Genomic DNA, 20537 nt, shown 5'->3' on the forward strand with positions numbered 1-20537 from the left:
CTGTCACAAGAAAGGAACATGACAAATGTAGCTGAAAGGTAGCTGATGGAAAGAAGAGAAGAGAATAATAATTAATAGTGGCTTATTTTTTCATCTGCCTTCACACTTATTTCTATTTTCCATATCCCTATTCCCGTTTTCTCCAGTGAGATGTGATATCATTGAAAAGTGCACTAATGACACCGAATGAAAATTCTCAAACCATTCGAGCGTAGACTTCTTACTGACAAGACCTTATCATTTGCCGGACAGTCTACAATCAGCCCTAGCTTGCTTGCACCTGCAAAACTAATCTCGTTGTTCTTGCAAGTTTTTTTTTTTTTTCTTTTCCTTCTGAGCATATGTAGAACTTCCACACCTGTTTTGATATACGATGAGATAAAACGACGTCAGAAGTGCAGCAACAAATGCCAAAAATTTCCAGGCGATGACGAATATAAGGTGCGAAAATATTTTTATTTCCCCTTGAAGGACCCCAAGATTTGTTACATAGGTCATCGATTAGACCATTTAATTCTACCTTTAAAATTTGTATTAAAACACGTTTAGCATTCCTTTCAAATCTTTAGATACACTTGATGACCAACTTTTCCCGAAGCACTTGATAGAACACAGTGTCATTAACATCGGATGCGATTTTACCATCTAAGAGAGACACCTACTAGTGCGATCAATCGATTTATGACTCTCCCTGTGTCAATATATATATTGCTACATGACTCAATGCAATGCAAGTAATATAGTGCACTTACATACCGCCTTTATTGCTGCTGCGACCAAATCCCCAAAATAGGTCAGGTCTGTATTACTCAATTCCTTCCGCTGTCTTCTGTGTTTATTCTCCAAATTATTATCGCCATACAGCGTGGATATGTGCTTACTTTCTGTTGCGTATTTTGTTGAGAATCATTTTGTGACACACCGATCACGAGACTATTGTGCCATTGGTTATTTATAGAACAACTGAGTGGTTGTCTTAGACAGGAGGGTTTTCCCCCTCCCAGACGTAATCTGATTTGTTGAAGAAAAGTTAAACCAATCACTTTTCTCCTTTTATGGAAGAATTAAGATCTTTATGATTCATTGAAAAGATCTATTTAGGCGATTACACATCTGCCTCTTTTCTGAGTGAAAGAAATGTGTTTAAATAGTACCTATATAAATATTGATTGTTAAGCTTTGTCATATCGGTTCCATGGTGTAATGGTTAGCACTCTGGACTCTGAATCCAGCAATCCGAGTTCAAATCTCGGTGGAACCTACTTATTGTTTTGTTTTCTTTTTCTAACTTATTCATTTCCTCTAACCTCAACCGCGGGCAGATAAACTTAAAATCGTGTTAAGAAAGTTATAGAACTACCAGCCCTTTCTAAACATTTTGGCAGATCTAAACAATATCTACACAAATCCACCCTCGTCATATCCATATAACAAATATTTTCGGTTCATTTCTAAGATAAGACATTTCTTTTTTTAAAATTGGCTCTAGTCCTGTTTTCAAGTGCCCAGTCCAGTTTTAAGCTTTGCAGTAGTATTGTAATATAAAAGTTACTCAGCTGTATTCATGGCTACCAATCACTCTCGTGTATCCCAAATTGCTATAACAAGGAAAGTGTGTGACATTTCAGTGCATACTCTAGAATGCAAACATAACATCTAGTTGTCCATCTTTAATGGTCATCTCTCTTTATACATTTCAAGTTTTACAAAATAGAATTCCTAGTTGTGAAGATGTGGTGCCAAACATTTTGTGTGAAATAAAGTAATATCTGAGAGAGAGAGAGAGAGAGAGAGAGAGAGAGAGAGAGAGAGAGAGAGAGAGAGAGATGAGTGTTTTACATGAGTGCTTAATTCAAATAGAATTGATGAAATTCATCAATTAATTTAAGTCTTACTCACAAAAGTGCTTATTTAGCCAAAAAGATTTTTTACTTTTCGTTTGTAATGAGGAAAGAGGCAGTTTCATTTATCACATAACAAAAATATTGATTTTAATCTGTCAAAGACAGAATAATAGAGTGAAGTCATTTTAAAAATATATGAGGGGAGGGGCTTACTCGGTCATTCAAATATGACTTCACACAACGTAATAAACTCATGTTGATTTCTTTTAGTTTTAGATTGAGTTTCCTCCCCATTTTAGATGTATATTAGTGAGCTCTCTCTGGGTGTAGCGTTTAGTCTGGTTCTATCGCCTTGCTTGTGTGCTTTAGTTTGTTTCCTTCAGTAGTTTCGCTTGTAGCGTTTAATACCTTTGTAAAAATCTCGTATATTATTTATTGTATATAAGATCAGTTGCTCTTAATTGCTTCAGCTGAAATTTTGACGGAGTTATTAATCACCCCTTACAGATGTATACTTTATTTCTGCATGCGACTTTAGAATTCCATCTGTTTATGTAAAATGATTCCTTTGCATGGATTTTTTTCCATCTGTCCACTAATTTGTCCTTTTTTTAAAACCAAGTTCTGCAACCTTAAGCAAAATTGGATATAATTGACAAGTGAATTAAACGTAGATAAGTCTTCAAGCGTATGACATTCCAGGTCCAATTTTGAAGGAGTTTTTGTCTCTTTTTGACAAATTTTAAATCACACATCACAGTAAGGTCGTTTTCACCAGCATAACTCATGAACCATCCACCATATTTTGTTTCAGGTTTGTGTGTAATAACAGACACATGTTGCTATAACCAAACCAAATCAAAACGAACATAGATGAACATAATTAACACATTCATTAGCTGCATTTGTTTTCTAAATTGATGTATTAAAATAAATACGTATGTGTGTCATACAGATTGAAACATATCTGGACTCATCTTCATTAGGCAAGGTTTTGGCATATTAACCTGCAGATAGGTTAACATATCAGAACCTTGGAGAGTGAAGATGTTTTTCTTTTTGCTGATTTTATTGGCATATTGAACAACATTATTGGCAATATCATGCCAATAAAACGGAAGCTAAGTGACTTTCCCAAGGACATCCCGTGGTATACGGCCCAGACGAGTTTGGGTTGGTATTGAACCTGTTACCCTTAGCTTATCCATCCAACGCTCCATCATCTGTGTTACCACGGATTGCTTTGACTAAAATAGATTAAGATTACAGTGGAATGCATACAACAGAAAGGGCTCTGTGTACAAGAACAAACAAAACAACAACAACAAAACAACAACCACACTTCTTAACTACTCAAGCGAGTGCCTGATACATCTACTTTAAATGATAGTCACTACACTAACATGAAATGCCAAATACAAGAGGTTTTAACTTGTTTTTGTTCATCCATCATATGCAGTACATGTACAGTGTATTAAGAATGACCTTGTTCCATTATTAAGAATTTCCGTTCTATAGATTTTAGTCCTCTGTGGACTTGGATATATAGACTAGACCGATGCACCCTCTCGCATGTGGTGGAGGCAGATGCCGCATTTACTAAATGGTTAGCATGTAAGCCTCGCAACAGAAAGTTTGTGGATTCTGGATCCTACCATTGGATTAGTCCAGACTGGCTGTGGCAGTGTGTATTTGGGCAAAGTGCTTTACTCCATTTGCTTCAACACAGAAAAACCTACTTAGTACAGTAAATTAAAATAATTCATTGGGCCCGTTTAGACTGAGACTGCACACCGAGTTAGAGTTGTTGTTGTTATGGATTTAATGCCATTTTCTGCACACATAGGATATACATGGCTGCCAGTATATTAGGTGGAAGGACCCACTCTACTAGCATGCTTTCTCACATACTCACATTGGTCGAGCCCGATACTGAGGTGAGCTGTCAATGATCTGCAAAGGCAAGAGCCTTAGACCACTCAGCCACCCAGTACCTCATCCCAATTTTGATGATACTAAATGCATACCACTACCTTGCAGTACTTGTGTCAGCTTCGAAGAGGCTGTTCAGCAGGTTGGCGAGGTGCACCAACAGCCAATTCCACTTCTTGGACACAGTGTCTCGGTTTGAAGGCGCAGGGCTAGACAGATAGAAGATCGTATGTGTACTTTAAAGAGTTGGCTAAGACAGTCGAGCATCCAGCATCGGCAACCTGAGGCAGGGTTATGAAGACCCTGCCAAACTATGTAGATCATCAATGCTGATGCTCATCAAAGAGGCCTGGATACCTGAATTATCTTCTAAATCATTCACAAGATGATCACGGTTATCTATGGGCAGAAAGTGGCGCACAAATCCTATGAACAGACCAAGCTGAAACAACATCAGCGAAGCAGACATCCTGGCCCCTGTCAAATCTCATACATAGCAAGGGTTCTTTCTACCTCTTTATCGCTTAGCAAAGGTAATAGGCCGTCCTATGCATACTTTCACCACTCAAGAAGCCGCTAACTTGGACTGATGGCTAAGTTGACCAGCTATTGTTTCAGGCTATTACCACAGATGTCCCAAAAACTGTTTCTGTTTTTCTGTTTTTCCAGAGGGTTTCAATGTAATTTTTGTTTTTTCCACCTCTCACCACTCTGGTGGCCTAGTGGTTAAAGCTTCTGCCTAGGATGCCGGATTTCACTGGTTCGAACCCCGACCCAGTCATAGTAACCAAAGACTTATGAAAATGGTACTAACAGCTGACTCTCTTGGCGCTCAGCATTAGGAGGGTAGTGTTAGGACTGGGACATCACGCTACATGTCTGCGGCCAGGTGCCCTAGTGCTAGACTTCACTATAAACTGTCACAATTCAGATATCGTAGTGATATGACTGAAATATTGTTAAAGCTACGTTAAAATTCCAAATCACATAAACACACACACTTTTCCGTCTCTCCATTTAGTAGCTTCTCAATACTAAGGTCATGCACAGCATTTGCCATGATTCTTATAAAGTTTTCTGTATGGTTCATTTATCGACCAACTCTGAGTGGCAAATAGCCTTATGCCACAAGTTCTATAATGTGGTTTATGATGAACAAAATAAGTGATCACATCACGCGATCCTAAGCAGGCCTCTAGGTATAAAAAAAAACACCCATGCACCCCCACCCTAAAAAAATGTATGCCTCCACTTAATGCAAGACTAATTATATTGTTTTCTCTTGTCGTGTCAATAAGCGTGCCTTTGCCTTTGGAGTAGAAGAGATTGTCTTTCAGGTCTATTCGCAGAAATCACGGGCAGCGGCATTATACTTTATTTTATGACCCACACGCTACTGGAGGCATGGCAGATGATGCAGGCAACCTTAGTGAGGGCTGTTTCGTTATGGCGGATGCCTGATAGGAAGGCACACTCCTTGAGCAGAAATAGACTTCTCGAACCTTTTAGCGAGCATGCAAAGCAGGGTATCAATATCATAGCCTGTATGGTTGACCAGAAAAACACCCGCATCTTTATTCCGTGGACCCACTGTCTATCATATGCCCTGTTTAGGCATACAATGGGGCAGATAATGATAAAATAGAAGTGGTGGTGGCTGATGACCATGGCCTATCCACCAGAAAGGTAGGCTAACAGGTGGAAGTCAGAAACTGATTATTATGCATGTTGAGGGGTGCGTTCATGATCACACACACAAACATTTGTCACGTAGAAAGAAATACATGTGTTGTTACACTTGTATAAGTTTTCCATCTCCATTTCTTTACTATTTCAAAGTTAATATTAATCACATGAGTTGTATCATTATCATCATCAAGAAAATGTTCAAAGAAGATGAGTGTCATGCTAATAAAGTTGCTAGTTAGCTCTGACTACATATTTGTATGATTTTGTGTTGTCACATTACTACCTTTTATTTTTGTCACTTTTTTGTTGTGTTTCATGATCTTTTATTATCCTGAATTTGATTAATCTGATGTAATCTCTGTTGAAGAGAAAATAAAATCATACATACTGTAATAAGAAAAACCCATTGACAGTAATTTTCATATAAGCTAATTTTTGTTTTGTTAAAGTTTATGTTTGATTTTACACGTTAGCGAGCTTTGTAGCACCGAATAACATTTGGGTCACATGCCAACTGTGGCTGCAGTGTTGGTGTGTTATGAATTGGTATTGTGTGAAGACGTCCCTTTGCAAGTAAAGCAGTACAACCACCTGCCAGAGCAAGCACATTTGGCCGTATTTCGTCGGACAGAAAAGGGCAAGTCCATGGAATTTGAAAAACATAGGAACAAGGTCTTTCATCGATCAGGATACAGGTGCTACAAGGCTCGTCCAAGAAACATGGAAATCTTGTGACAATACACATTTTAACTGAAGATATCTCTTCTATCATCAGTTTGCACTGTTTTCTCTCTCTCTCTCTGTCTATCTTGATCGAGTTACGATGCGTAATGACAACTTTGTCAGCAACACAGCAACTCAGCAACCCATTCGGCGACTTTGCTACTAAGTCTGCTATCCAGTTGACGAGCCAGCAGCTCAGTCAATGACAGTTGATGACTCTGGGACCAAGTCAGCGACATAGTTGACAACTCTGTGACCCAGTTGGCTACTCTGACCAAGTTTGCAACCCAGTCAATGATTCAGCAACCCAGTCGGTGACTCTGCAACACAGTCGGTGATCACAGGACAACCAGTCGACGACTCAGCGACTCAGTTGGTGACAAGAAGCCAGGAATAATACAGTATCCTGCTGGGGTAGAAAAGTGTCGCACTCTAGAGTGCCGGTCCTCAGACAGATTCAGCGGGGTATAACTCCAAATACAAAGACCCATCATAAGGAACCAGAAATAGCAAAACTCAGGGAAGTATAGCTGAAGGAGTTTCTGCTACAATACATACATACATACATACATATTCATTTAACATGCCAGCCGCTGCTGCACCATTTTGTTTTTAATCATTTGCAGTGCTGAACCTATGCCTTTATTCTTGATGGGCTTCTTTACCATGCAGTGTGTTGTCATCTGACAACCTCATGTCGAAGACGGAAGCAAACATGATTTGGTAGAAATCGCTAATTTCAAAATCCGACATGTGCTGAAAAATGGTGTTAAACCCCACAACATTAACATCAAAATCCGACAGCTCTGCGTTCATTGATAGATTAGCCCTTTTCCCACCAGTTGTATTGCGCCTGCCCATAGGCATACGTCTGGTTTAGGACACCCTCAGTCATCACTGACACCTTGCAGATTAGCAGGTTGTAGAAATACTCAGTATAGCATGCAAAATTAACAGTTTGTGTCACATCTTCAAAGAGCCAGAGTATTGTCATCATGCTTTCGTTGATGTGTTTAGCTTAATGATCCACACAGGCTCGTTCTTTTTTACCACCACTCTGCAATGTCGCTGTACTCATGTGTATATCTTTCACTTGCTGCCAGATCATGCGTGTGAGATCTATGTCGGTCACAACGCTGAAATCGGGAGAATCCACTTTGGGTTTACCTCGTCACTTTATTTGAGCTCAGAATAACCCTGCCATACTTCTTGAACGTCAGCTCAGACATGAGCATGTTGGTCATTAGATCATTTAGGAGCTTGAAGTCAAGCAGCACGAAGAAGCAGTTTGCAAATGTGACTGCAATAGACACTCCGGGCTTAGTGGAAATAACGGCCTTGTAAGTGTTTGTTTTCGCGTTCTGGATGCTCAGGTAGTCCACGCTGGTCCTTCTTTTTTTAATAGGTTAGCCACAGATCTTTGTAAATAGCCTAAACATCATTGCTGCCGGGGTGGGATATCGGACATTATGTGGCTGGGTTTGTCCCGTAGTACTTAGTCTCTGCAATGATGCATCATCGTGCTTCCTTGGCATAAGAGGGTAGTCTCACTTAATACACCTTGAGGCCATCTGTTATATGCATATATACAAACTAATAATAAAGAATATGTTCCTATACACACGTATCTCCCACAGATATACACGCATTTCATTAATGACTATTTATATAGCTGCTTCATTACTGCGCATGGGAACAAGTGCAGATGTCCAAGAAAAGTGGGTCCAAATGATACTTTCTGTAGAAATTCCTTCCTATGTTGGTAATTGCATGTTATAAAAACAACCCACATGTTTCAAGCATTTTGTGTATCCTCCATCATTAGCCATGTGTCGTATCACATCATAATAACATATTTGTCAATATTTAAAGGAAGTTATGACAGAATACATTATGTGAAAAGGAATCAGATTCTGTTTAGCAGTTTCATAGTTGTTTCCATTCTATTTTTAGTAATCAAAGTCATATTTTATAGCAAACAAGAATCATTTGTACAAACTTTATAATTCTTTATGGAAGGATGGTTCTTTCAAATTCATAAAATTCTGTTTACCATTTTATGCGAAAAAGTCGTTTAAAGGGTGCCACTAAGCACCACTCCCAACCCCACTCCAAAAAAAAGTTTTTTAAAAAATGGCAGCCATACTTGATAGCAGATAAGCACCACTCCCAACCCCACTCCAAAAAAAAGTTTTTTAAAAAATGGCAGCCATACTTGATAGCAGATGAATATCATTTGTATAAATGTGAAATCCATTCAAGCCAGGTAGCATTTTGACGAATCTGACCACATGTTACCAAGAGATTTTTGAGACGTGGACATTTAAATGTTCATCTTGTTTCTTTTTCTTTAATAGGAGCAGTGTTAATTGATCGGCACCATTTTTACAATTTTGAAAATCTTGTTTGCTTGGGTCTTTTTAAAAATCTGATCAAATTCTATTCAGCAGTCTTGATAGGTCATTTCGAAATTTGTTATCTTCTGAGTTTAGTAACCATGTTTAATGACAAAACGTCAACTTTTTATAAACATGATGACTCTTAATATTTTAATACTTTTTGTTCAAATGGTCAAATTCTGTACTGTAATTATTGTATTTGTATGTGGTTCTTATATGCGATAGGCACAATACCACCTCATCTCTGCAATTTGTTCTATACGAGAGGTGTGCCACTCTCCGATCAGTGGTGTAGCAAGACTACACTACCATCCCTGCAAAACTAAATCTGGGCCCCTCTTAACAAAAGGAAAACAAAAGTTGTTTGGAATTTTGGACCCCCACTGAAGAAGTAAGTATTTAAAAATGCTTCTATTTTTACTATCTGTGGCCATATTTAATGTCAGGATTGTTATCATTGGTATAAATTTGCAAGCCCTTCTTGCCAGGACTTTTTGTGTAAACTTTGGTCAAACAATCTGCAATTTCTTATGTCATTTAAATTTGTTGTGAGTGCATGTTTCTTAACAGTGTCCATGTTTGATGGCGGATATGCACAATTTATTCATACTTGAAAGGCATTTAGCTAGGATGCTTTCTGTCAAATTTGATACAATTTTGTTTAGTGGTTTTTGAGTTGACATTGTTCAAAGATTTTTTTTTCTATTTAAGTAAAAATGGCCATATTTAATTGTGGTTCGAAATCATCTGAATAAATTTTAAAGTCGTTCATACCAGTATGCTTTCCATCAAATTTCATCAATTAATTCCATTTAGTGACTTTTGAAAAGAAATTGTTTCAAGTTGTTTTTGGTATTTATAGCAATGGTAGTATTATTTGATATGTGGGGAAAATCAGCATTATTTGAAAAATTTTGATGCCACAATTCACTGATGCCTTAAAATTCAGTTTTGTTCTGTTTAGCAGTGATTGCCGATATATCCTATTTCCATGCCACAATTCACTGTTTTCTTAAAATTCAGTTCTGTTCTGTTTAGCAGTGACTGAGAAGATTTTTTTTTCTAGCTTTAATAACTGACCATATCTGATGGATGCACTGACAGGACAAGATATGACAGGAAAGGATGGCTACACTGACAGGATAAGACATGACCAGAAAAGGATGGCTACACTGACAGGACAAGATATGACAGGAAAGGATGGCTACACTGACAGGACAAGATATGACAGGAAAGGATGGCTACACTGACAGGATAAGACATGACCAGAAAAGGATGGCTACACTGACAGGACAAGATATGACAGGAAAGGATGGCTACACTGACAGGACAAGATATGACAGGAAAGGATGGCTACACTGACAGGATAAGACATGACCAGAAAAGGATGGCTACACTGACAGGACAAGATATGACAGGAAAGGATGGCTACACTGACAGGACAAGATATGACAGGAAAGAATGGCTACACTGACAGGATAAGACATGACCAGAAAAGATGGCTACATATACATGTCATCTACACAGACAAGGCAATGACAACCAAAAAGTGTGCTACTTTGAGCCTTACTAGAATCTTATTTGTGTTGATGTCTTCACGCCTGAATTCAACATAATGTTTGAAGAACACTTTATTGCTGCAAACCAGATTATAAAAGATAACATAATTGGAAACAACACCTTTTACTGTAAAAACCAATTTGGCATATTCCACTGTATACTAATAGGGGAAAACAAATGAACAACAGTATGCATTTACATTAGTATTACATGAGCAGCAAGGTCACATGTACCATACATACTCATTTATAAGTCGAATCAGACTAAAACGACAAAGATCCTGATCTGCTGTAGCATTACGTACCTGCAGATTAGGGTCTATGTTGTTTAACAAACTGCACAGACCCAGATCTGCTGGCTCATTATGGGGCAGCAGATCTGGGTCTGTGCAGTTTGCAGTTAGACTCATCGTATAAGTGAGGACATATGGTATGTTTCAAACTTTCAGCAAGATAATGTGTATGTCTTTCTCTGATCTGTCCCTGAGTTGTACACTCATCCCAACTGCAAAAATGCTTGATCTCAGATCTGCTGCCACATTAATCTATAATTTTTAAAATAGTTTTTGAAAGAACAATTCAGACCTAGAGCATATTAGATTTTTTTATGCCAACAAATTGGCTAAAAATGTGGAACGAAAATTAAGCAAAACAATTTTAAGCATTTAGTCTCAAGTTAACAGTGTACTGGTCCAGCCATAAGCATTATTCACTATTTGTGATCGAACATTCGATCAATATAAACTATGCTACCAGTTGAAGTTTCAAAGTTTCACACATGTTTAAAGTAAGAGTACTTCAGACTTGTCAGAACGCTTATTCAAACAGAATGATATAATCAAATGCACTGTTTATATGTCTTGGTTACCAGGCAGTATGACATGTTCAGAGAGGCTTGATAAATGTCTTGATTAAGACTACATCTGCAAGTATTGCTTCTAGGTTGCCACAAAATCTCCATTCACATTTAAAGTGAATGTCCAAATCTGGGAGTAAAATACGAAATTATTAACTCTAGATGATGCAGCTCCTTTCTCCATATGGCAGGATGGGAAGAGGAAATAATGTTAAGGCATGACAACCCTGATCTGCTGGCATATTTAGATTAATGCTGTTTTCAGATGGCTGTGAATTACATGGTTTCCAAGCCTATATATATGAATATACCTGTATTTATTTGCTGATAAGGCATTACTTGATAAATCAATCCATCTAATTTTTTTGAAAATTTCACAAATAATTATAATGGGTATCATGATATTTAACCAACTCTCAAAACTCTCAACTTTTTGACAAATTTATTTGACTGACCTTTGCTCATTATATGAATAATACCACATATAATCAAGTACTAACACCTATAAGCAAGTACTAACACCTATAATCAAGTACTAACACCTATATTCAAGAACACCTATAATCAAGTACTAACACCTAATTTCAGTTTACAAATGTATAATATCAAACACTTTTGTTTCTCAAGGTTAATTATTCAAAATCAAAAATCATCTTCCAACACTCTACCTTGACCAACTGTGGAGGCATATCTAAATGCAAATTTTTTTATTAGATACAAGGCAATTCACATAAAAAAGGAACTGACATATGTATGTAAATATATATTTTGTTAATTTGATTGTTATATCTGCATATGGTAAATCATTCTTACTCCTAACAATGATGCTGACAAAATACAGTAACACTTTCTTAACACAAACATCCATCACTTGAATGATACACTCATGCCTGCCACAAAAAATATTTTCTGCAACCCTGAAAAACTAAGCAACCTGAAAAACTCAGCGCAATGGAAAACATGGCTCAAATGTTTTCTCAGCTATTAACCGACAAAAACTTGAATTCTGTCTACCTTGAAACTCTGTATACCATTGACAAAAACTTGTATTAATTCTACTTTGAAACTCTGTATACCATTGACAAAATCTTGTATTAATTCTATCTTGAAACTCTGGATACCACTGACAAAAACTTGTATTATTTCTACCTTGAAACTCTGTATACCACTGACAAAAACTTGTATTAATTCTACCCTGGTTACACAAGTAATATTATGAAGTAAGACAATTAAAAATATACATTGTTACTTCATCTTGTATCTCAATATAGTGCAGCAGCAAGTATTAATAAAACATTAAGTTCAGTGGTACTTATTCTTGAAAGATTTAATGAATTTTTATTTTAAAAAATTATTTAAATGATTTTACTAAGAAATGATATAATTTACCAACTCCATCCATTTATTTTGGAGAAAGTTGGTGTAAATAATTCAACCTACCCAGGATTTTATTGTCATAATGTGAACTGTTTTCTCTTAATACATGTAGGTGACTGCTATAATAAGTTTTTCTACAAAAAATCAATCAACCAAAGAAAAAAAATGATCAATCAAAACATCAATACCATATAATAATAATAATATAATGCATAAACAATTTCAATTAATTGAAAATAAAAAAAATCAAACAAACAATCAAGCATGAATTTAAAAAAAAACATTAAAAAGACATTAGCCATGTTTTTCAGTGCATGCAACTAATACTAATATTGCATTTCAAATATACAAAATATTTTGACTAGGAAAAAAAACAAGGTGAGTTTTAAAAAATGAATTAATTTGTATCAACACCCATATTTGAATACATGTGGTCATCCAAGACTGGAATGATTGGAATGACCTGTTGGTTTGACCTTCCTGCAGAATATTCATGGGGGTCTGAAACCCTTGGTACATGCAACATGAATACTAGCATGGCAATAGTATCTCACGAACCATGCTGCTATACTCATTTATCGGTTGTCATTTGTACTATATGGTAATAGGTGAAGGTATAAAAAAAGAAATGTCAGGTATTATTATATGTTTTTTATGTTATAGGTGTTGTCTAATGTTGTAAAGCACTTAGAGCTTCTAAAAATTAGGCGCTATACAAAGTCCTCATTATTATTATTATTATTATGTCAACCTACAAACCACAATGAAGAATCCACATGTACTTCACCTGAAACATATTTAGCAGGTTAACAAAATCAACCAACACTGTGAAGCAAGTGAACAAACTCATCCACAGAAATCCTAAAAATTATTCATTTTGATTTAACTAATAACTAATATTTTATCATCGGCCTAATACCATTCATGAAACAAAATAGTTTTTATAAAGAATTCATATCCACTTTTTTCATAATCAAACAAACTTTAAAAAAAGAAAATTTTAAAATGTAGGTAAGAAGTTCATAAACTGAATGATACATGTGAAAAACTGTCATTTATTGGTAAGATAATTTCATCCATTGCTCATTTAATATCATAGTAAAATTTGTAATTGTACAAAATTGAAGTCTATGATAAATGTGTTTGTTTGGTTTCTGTAGAAACAGTTAAAGAATGTCTATTGTCTTGTAAACTGTTCTTACATTCATTGGACTATAACTTAAAATGGAAGCATTGACTCCTTGGAGATCAAAATCATTCATATATTCACTGAAGGACTTAACATTCAGAAGCAATGAGAATTTTTTTATAACTTTGTGTAGACAATTGAAAACTCAGTAATCTCCCTTTGCAGGAAAAACAAAATTTGAAATCTGAAGAAAAAGAAAGAATGCACTATACCAGTTGGCTTGAACAGTCTGGAATGCTGTTACCGAGATCCAAAAGAAAATTAATAAATACTAGGTATATTTAACCTCATTCACTGGAACTAAAGTACCCTCCAACTGATTCTGCCATGTCTAATGGGTAATTGCTTGGTCAAGATTTCATTGAGGTTCCTGCAAATGCTGAAAATGTGAAATATTTGACTCAGCAAACTTATCTTATTTTCAAGATTCCTGAGGATCAAAAAAAAAATAATAAAAATAATTCAGAACTGTTGTATAAGGACCATATAAAAATGGTGATGGTTACACAAGTAATATTATGAAGTAAGACAATTAAAAATATACATTGTTATTTCATCTTGTACCTCAATATAGAGCAGCAAGTATTAATAAAACATTAAAGTTCGGTACTGATAAATGTAATATTTTGAGATCCTGCGAAAAATGTCCTGCTGACAATATTTAATATGCAATATATTTATGGACAATGAAAACAAATTAGAAAAAGAATGCAGCATAACTATCACAATCAGAAAAAAAGTTTATCACAAGGCTTCACCCAATTTATAAACCTGAATGTGTCTTTATTTTGAAACAAAACGATTATCTTATTTTCCCTGTCATATAAGGTAACACTTTTCAGAAATTAATTTAATAATATATATATATACACACATTTTTTCTATGATAAAATAGTTATGTACCACATATACTAATTTATAAGATGGGTCCAACTGCAAACAACACAGACCCTTATCTGTTGTCTCACAGTGCATTGGCTCAGTGAAGTCCAACCTGCAGCCTGTGGGCCACATGCGGTATGAGGGCTGATTTTAAATGGCCCACCAGAGCTCGAGCAGCTATATAATCGTTGCTTTTCAGTTTTCTGCTGCGGTCCTCGGCTTCAAGAAAAACATTTTTCAGTGGCCCATGGTGTCAAAAAGGTTGGACAGCACTGCACTGACTGATCAGGGTCTCTGTTTATTCTACCGATTACTCCTAACTCATTAACCCTGCATGCCATGTTTACATGTCATGAGCTTGTACCCTACTTCCAAGATTTGTAATGTCAACATCAAAGTCGGTGGTATTTGAGAAAAGGAGAGTGGTGTAGTTTTCCAGATATACCAAATAATGCAGACTTTCTGCTGGCATTAAAAATTGCTGGTTTCAGAACTGGTGTCTGTGTTAGGATTTTAGACCTTCTGGCCTTAGATCAAAAGCAGACTGGCATGAACAGCTCTTGCACAGATTAGCATTTGCAAAAGTATTTAAAAAAATCACAAGACCAATACACACACAAATAATTATGGCAATTTTTCACCCATCTGCACATTCAAGACAGAAATAACTAATCAAAACCAGCATCTTTTATACCCCTAAGCATCAGGCTAAATAAAAATCTCACAGGTGTGTTTTAATGCATTTAAAAATAAAACCCATTTGTGTTTCTCCAGGGGTCAATGAGTTAACAAACAATAAACCAAGATCTGCTGGCGCATTATTCAACAACAGATATGGGTCTATGCAAATGGCCCTAAGTTATAAATGGATATATAAAATACGTTATCATTTGGACTGACATGTAAAAAGGTTTAAAGAAGATTTTGAATTTTGCTTGCAAATCATGAAATTCAGTCACTCATGTTTAATTCAACCATTAATAAATTACCTGAACACTTGTGTATCAAATTCCCTGACATATTTTTAGTTGACACCTATTGTCTGATTGTCAGATACAAATATTGTAAAATAAACAGATGCTAAAATTTATTAATGTAAAAAGTCGATTTGTCATGTAAGTATATTTTAAGGAGATGAATGTCAATGGACTACACTGGACAACAAATTTTTACAAAAGTCATGTTACTGAAATAAAATTAGTCAATTCTTATCAATTTTTATGTGCTGAACACGAATATGACAGTCAAATTGCAAAATTGGCTCTAGTTTTTTTGTAATCTGCAAGAAATTAATGTTTACATAACGAAATGCATTCCAATAGTAAAAGGTCAACTGTAATAGCCTACCTATAAAAAATCAAGTCATTGACTACATCTTAGATTTCTTCGCCTGTCTCTTGTACAGCTGTTCGGGAGCATCTCTGAGGAGTGTCCAGCAGTAGTCAGCCAGCATTGTAGTGGACCATTTTCCCTGGTATCTTTGTTCCATTGTTGCGATATCTTGATGAAAACGTTCGCCGTGTTCATCACTAACAATACCACAGTTGCTAGGAAAGAAATCCAAATGGGAATGAAGGAAGTGAATCTTTAGAGACATATTGCAGCCAAGTTTCTTATACTTCATCAACATGTCTTCTACTAGTTCCTTATAGTTTTCTGCCCTAACATTTCCGAGGAAGTTTGTAGAAACTAGGCGAAAAGCATTCCATGCTTGTTTCGCGTCACCTTCCAGCAAGTTGTTGAACCGGTCATCTTTGAAAAGCTCTCGAATCTGAGGACCCACAAAAACTCCCTCTTTAATCTTTGCTTCGCTGAGTCGAGGGAATTTTTCATGCAGGTATCGGAATGCTGGCAAAGTCCGGTCAATGGCTTTCACGAAGTTCTTCATCAAACCTAGTTTGATGTGAAGGGGTGGTAGCAAGATTTTCTGAGCCTCAACCAGAGCTGGGTGTTGGATATTCTTCTCTCCAATGGCTACATTCTGCCTGTGAGTCCATTCCTTCCTCATGTAGTGCATTTCCCTTGCTCGGCTATCCCACTCGCATAAGAAACACATGTATTTTGTATATCCTTGCTGCAGTCCCATTAAAAGGGCAACTACCTTCAAATCACCACAGAGGTGCCAGCTGTACTTGTTATACTCAATGGAATTCAGTAGCTGCCTTAAGTTATCGTATGTCTCTTTCATGTGGACAGCATACGCTACTGGAATAGATGGAAGAATGTTTCCATTGTGCAAAAGCACAGCCTTGAGACTCAGTTTCGAAGAGTCCACAAATAGTCTCCATTCTTGTGGGTCATGAGTGATTTTTAAAGCATTCATGAGGCCCTCAATATCGGAACAGAATATCAGATTACTTTCCTTTCTGAAGAAAGGCTCCAATTGCTGGTGGCGCTTTCGATATGCAGTAATTGTGACATCTTCTTCTAGAAGATTCCATTGTTGGAGTCTTGATCCTAGCAATTCTGCCTTGTTCTTTGATAAGTCCAAATCACGAATCAGGTCATTTAGTTCTTCCTGTGTTATTCTGTGTGGGGTTGATGATGCACCACAGTGAAAATCTGGATCACTGCATGCTGATGGACCAGGAGAAGAACAGGTCGACTCACCTTTGTCTTCGTCAGATGAATCAAGAGAATATTCTGCTGGAGGTTCTGGAATAGGAAGTCCCTCACCATGTGGAACTGGTCTCAATGCAGACGGAATGTTTGGGTAGACTATTCTCGACTTCTTTCGCTTCGTTATTCCGCCGGAAAGAGGAGGAACCAAGCAGAAGTAACAGTCATTTAGGTGGTTGCTTGGCTCTCTCCACACCATTGGGACTGCAAACGGCATTGATGACCTTTTGCAATTCAACCACTGTGAAAGCTGTGTTGTACATGTAGCACAGCATATATGCGGAGCCCAAGGCTTGTCTTGGTCACCAACCTTGCATCCGAAGTAAAGATGATATGCCTTCTTCACTTGAGAATTGATACTTTTCTTCTGGTTGGCAAATGTCACTTCCCCACAAATATAGCAAAAATTGTCCGCGGTATTAACACACTTTCGAGGCATTACTGTTCTTTATTGTACGTAAATGGATAAAATAATAAGTTTTATGTAACAGTAGCTTGAACTGTCTCGCACAATGTCTAAAATATTTTAAATTCTGATCCTATCTGATTGGGCTTTATATAGTACACTGCTTACGTCAGCTTCAGCAGCCGCCTGGCATTAGTATAATAGGCCTACACATGTATAGTACACTGCTGACGTCAACTTACTTCAGCAGCCGCATGGCATTAGTATTGCATTGCATCAGAAAATGATGCAATCAACTGTGGATGATGTGAGCATGATGGTATTATGCAATGTTACATCATTATTCCGGATGTTGCTGCAGTCCTACTGGAGAAATTTACACAGTGAAACATAGAAAATGAGGTATATGAATATCTTCAAAACGAGAGCCAATACAAATTTTTCACGGTTATATTCGTGTTCGGCACACCAAAATACTACAGATTAGGGCCTTTTCAAGTCAGTAATGATTTCACTGTTGACCAGTGCTATTGACAGAGATTTGTTTCAAGACGGTTACACTTACCATCTGTAACACATGAGAAAGGATTGTCAATGATTATTTTACCTACAAGCAGGTAATACAAATCTGATCCCTGTGTTTGACTTCAGTATTGAAAGAGTGTGTGTGATTATGATTTTTAATGTAGCTTTAACAATTTTTCAGTCATATCACTACAATGTCTGCAGTGTGGCAGATTATAGTAATGTCTAGCACTGAGGTATCATGCCGCAGACACGTATCATGATGTCCCACCTATTCACATTATCCTGACACCAGGCTGACGAGTACTAACACTAGCCTCTTAATGCTGAGCACCAAGCGAGGCAGCTGTTAGTACCATTTTTGTAAGTCTTTGGTATGACCTGGCCGGGGTTTGAACCCACAACCTCCCGCTTCCAAGGCAAATGCTCTAACCACCATGCCACTGAAGCGGTTACATATCAAGTGCTGTACAATTAAAACAAAAGTGAATATATAGATCGGATTCCATTAATTCAATACTATATGTGTAGTCATATGAAAGTAATCAGATTTATATATTGGAGAACTTAAATTCATAGCATTACAGTGCTCACATTCATTTTACTGAAGTCAACTCTCATTACAATGACAAAATGTTTTAGTCATTTCGTTTTGTTAATGAATCTGGCATTATAGAAGTCATCCCTTTCATTCAAGACAGTTATTACCCTTGTCTTATTGATGCCATAAACATGAAATATAATGCTTCATGTCTACTACCATATATATAGACCCTGATCTGTTTTACTGATTGCTCCTCACAGGCTATACAGACCCAGATCCCCTGGTACACTATGCTAAAACAGATCTGGGTCTGTGCAGTTTGCAGTTAAACTCAAATTAAAAGCTAGTATATATGGCATTATAATTAATCTTATCGTGCATAAGATCCTCCATCTAAAACTAATTTTTAACAGAAATAAAAAATTACATAATATGTTCATATAACCTGAACCACCACTGACTGTTCCCAGCACAAATAAAATGTTTACATGACCACTTCAGGTTATTCCCCATCACAAAAAAACTCCTGAGCAGTTTACAATGTCATTCTGTATAAAAAAATATATCAAGAAAAAATGCATGTTTGCTTTTGCGATTTTCCATTAGATTCAAAGTTGAATATTCCATTCCTGCTGGTGATGAACATTCCATTCCAGTCGTAGATAAAATATTCCACTGAAACTCACTATTCAGCACATTTATTGTATACTTAAGTGTGAAACATAGAGAATTCTTCGGGAAATAATTTTCATATTTCTTTATTCCTATATTTTCACATGTGAAAAATATATACATTTTTGTGAAAATATAAGATTTCCCATCATGCCATGATATGCTTTATTATGTGTCTACAAAATCTATACCTGTGAGAAAAACAAAAAAAAAAGATTGTGTGCTAGAACAAACAAACAGAAACGGCCTTTCATTTCACACATGCTGTTTGCATTTCTCAATTTATTTTCTCTTACTTTCTTGACAATGACGACAAACCCACTGTGATGCATTTCTGAATCAGACTTGCTTTGTTTTCAGATAGGATTAAATAGTTTGCAAAATGTCAAAAATGTAATTTACTGCAAAAGATTAGGTCAACCCAATCCTACGGCTTTCTTAAGCCATGTATATTTATATGATCAGGCCATGGTAGAGGTGAGTTTGCAAAAAGGGAGTTGGGATAGAGTTGAACGTGTTTTGCCAAAAAGTGAGATTAATCTTCTAAACTTCAATTCTGGAGAAAGCTTGGTTAATAATAAAAAGTAAATTTTCTTTTCTGATGTTAATACCACTTGTTAAAATAAGTTTTGGTACCACATGATAAAATATATCAACTATTAACATAGGAAAAGAAAGTATCCTCTATTTATTCCCTTAAATTTTCTGTCCAATGCTGAATATTCTCTTGTAATGACTGTTGTTCTAATGAGAGCTGACTTTATGAATGGATAGCTTTCCAAACCTCCAAATAGTTTTTTTTCCACCTCTCTCTTTCTCTCTCTCTCTCTCTTTCTCATACATTTCTATGAATGCAAAAATATACTTTGGCTTTTATGCAGCTATTGAGCCTTGCAGTTTTAAAAGAATTAAAAGATTTTCTTTAGAGCATGAAACAAAGGAGGTCAACCTAACATCCTAAATATTATATTTTTTTAGATATCTTTTTAAAATGACCAATCTCTGACCAATTGGAACATATGCTTACTGCCTTACTAAGGTGCATATTTAAACATTTTGTGCACATGTGTCCAAAAATCAATCATTATAGCAACTGATTAGTGTAATTGTCTTTCATTACAAGGAAATCTAAAACTGCACTTGGATAAAAGCATTAGTTGTACAAGAATTATGTAACAAAAGGCTAAAATATACAGGTGATTAAAATATCTATACTGCACAATATATAAAAAAGAACTTAAATATTATACAAAATAAAGATCAGGAAAATAAAACTAGTAAATGCAGATGATTCCTGGTGTAAATGTAATGAACACTGTCA

The 20537-nt window shown here is 36.2% G+C and overlaps 1 protein-coding gene and 1 non-coding gene across 3 annotated transcripts in view; one reads left to right on the forward strand and one right to left on the reverse strand.

Annotated features, from left to right (window-relative positions):
- LOC149796577 (uncharacterized) overlaps nt 1–927 on the reverse strand; it is a 318277-nt gene extending 317350 nt beyond the window's left edge. The window contains exon 1 of one of the 2 annotated variants that reach the window (XM_089961283.1): nt 757–927. The gene's annotated coding sequence lies outside the window, so the exon portion shown is untranslated. Of the gene's footprint in view, nt 1–752 lie in introns of both variants that reach the window. The other variant, XM_089961284.1, reaches the window with a different exon arrangement.
- Nucleotides 928–1189: 262 nt separating this feature from the next.
- Trnaq-cug (transfer RNA glutamine (anticodon CUG)) lies at nt 1190–1261 on the forward strand. The gene has a single exon. It is a non-coding gene; the product is annotated as a tRNA-Gln (tRNA).
- The last annotated feature ends 19276 nt before the right edge of the window (nt 1262–20537 follow it).

This window comes from Sinohyriopsis cumingii, chromosome 6 (genome assembly GCF_028554795.1).
Source record: "Sinohyriopsis cumingii isolate HCF-2022 chromosome 6, ASM2855479v2, whole genome shotgun sequence".
NCBI lineage: Eukaryota > Metazoa > Mollusca > Bivalvia > Unionida > Unionidae > Sinohyriopsis > Sinohyriopsis cumingii.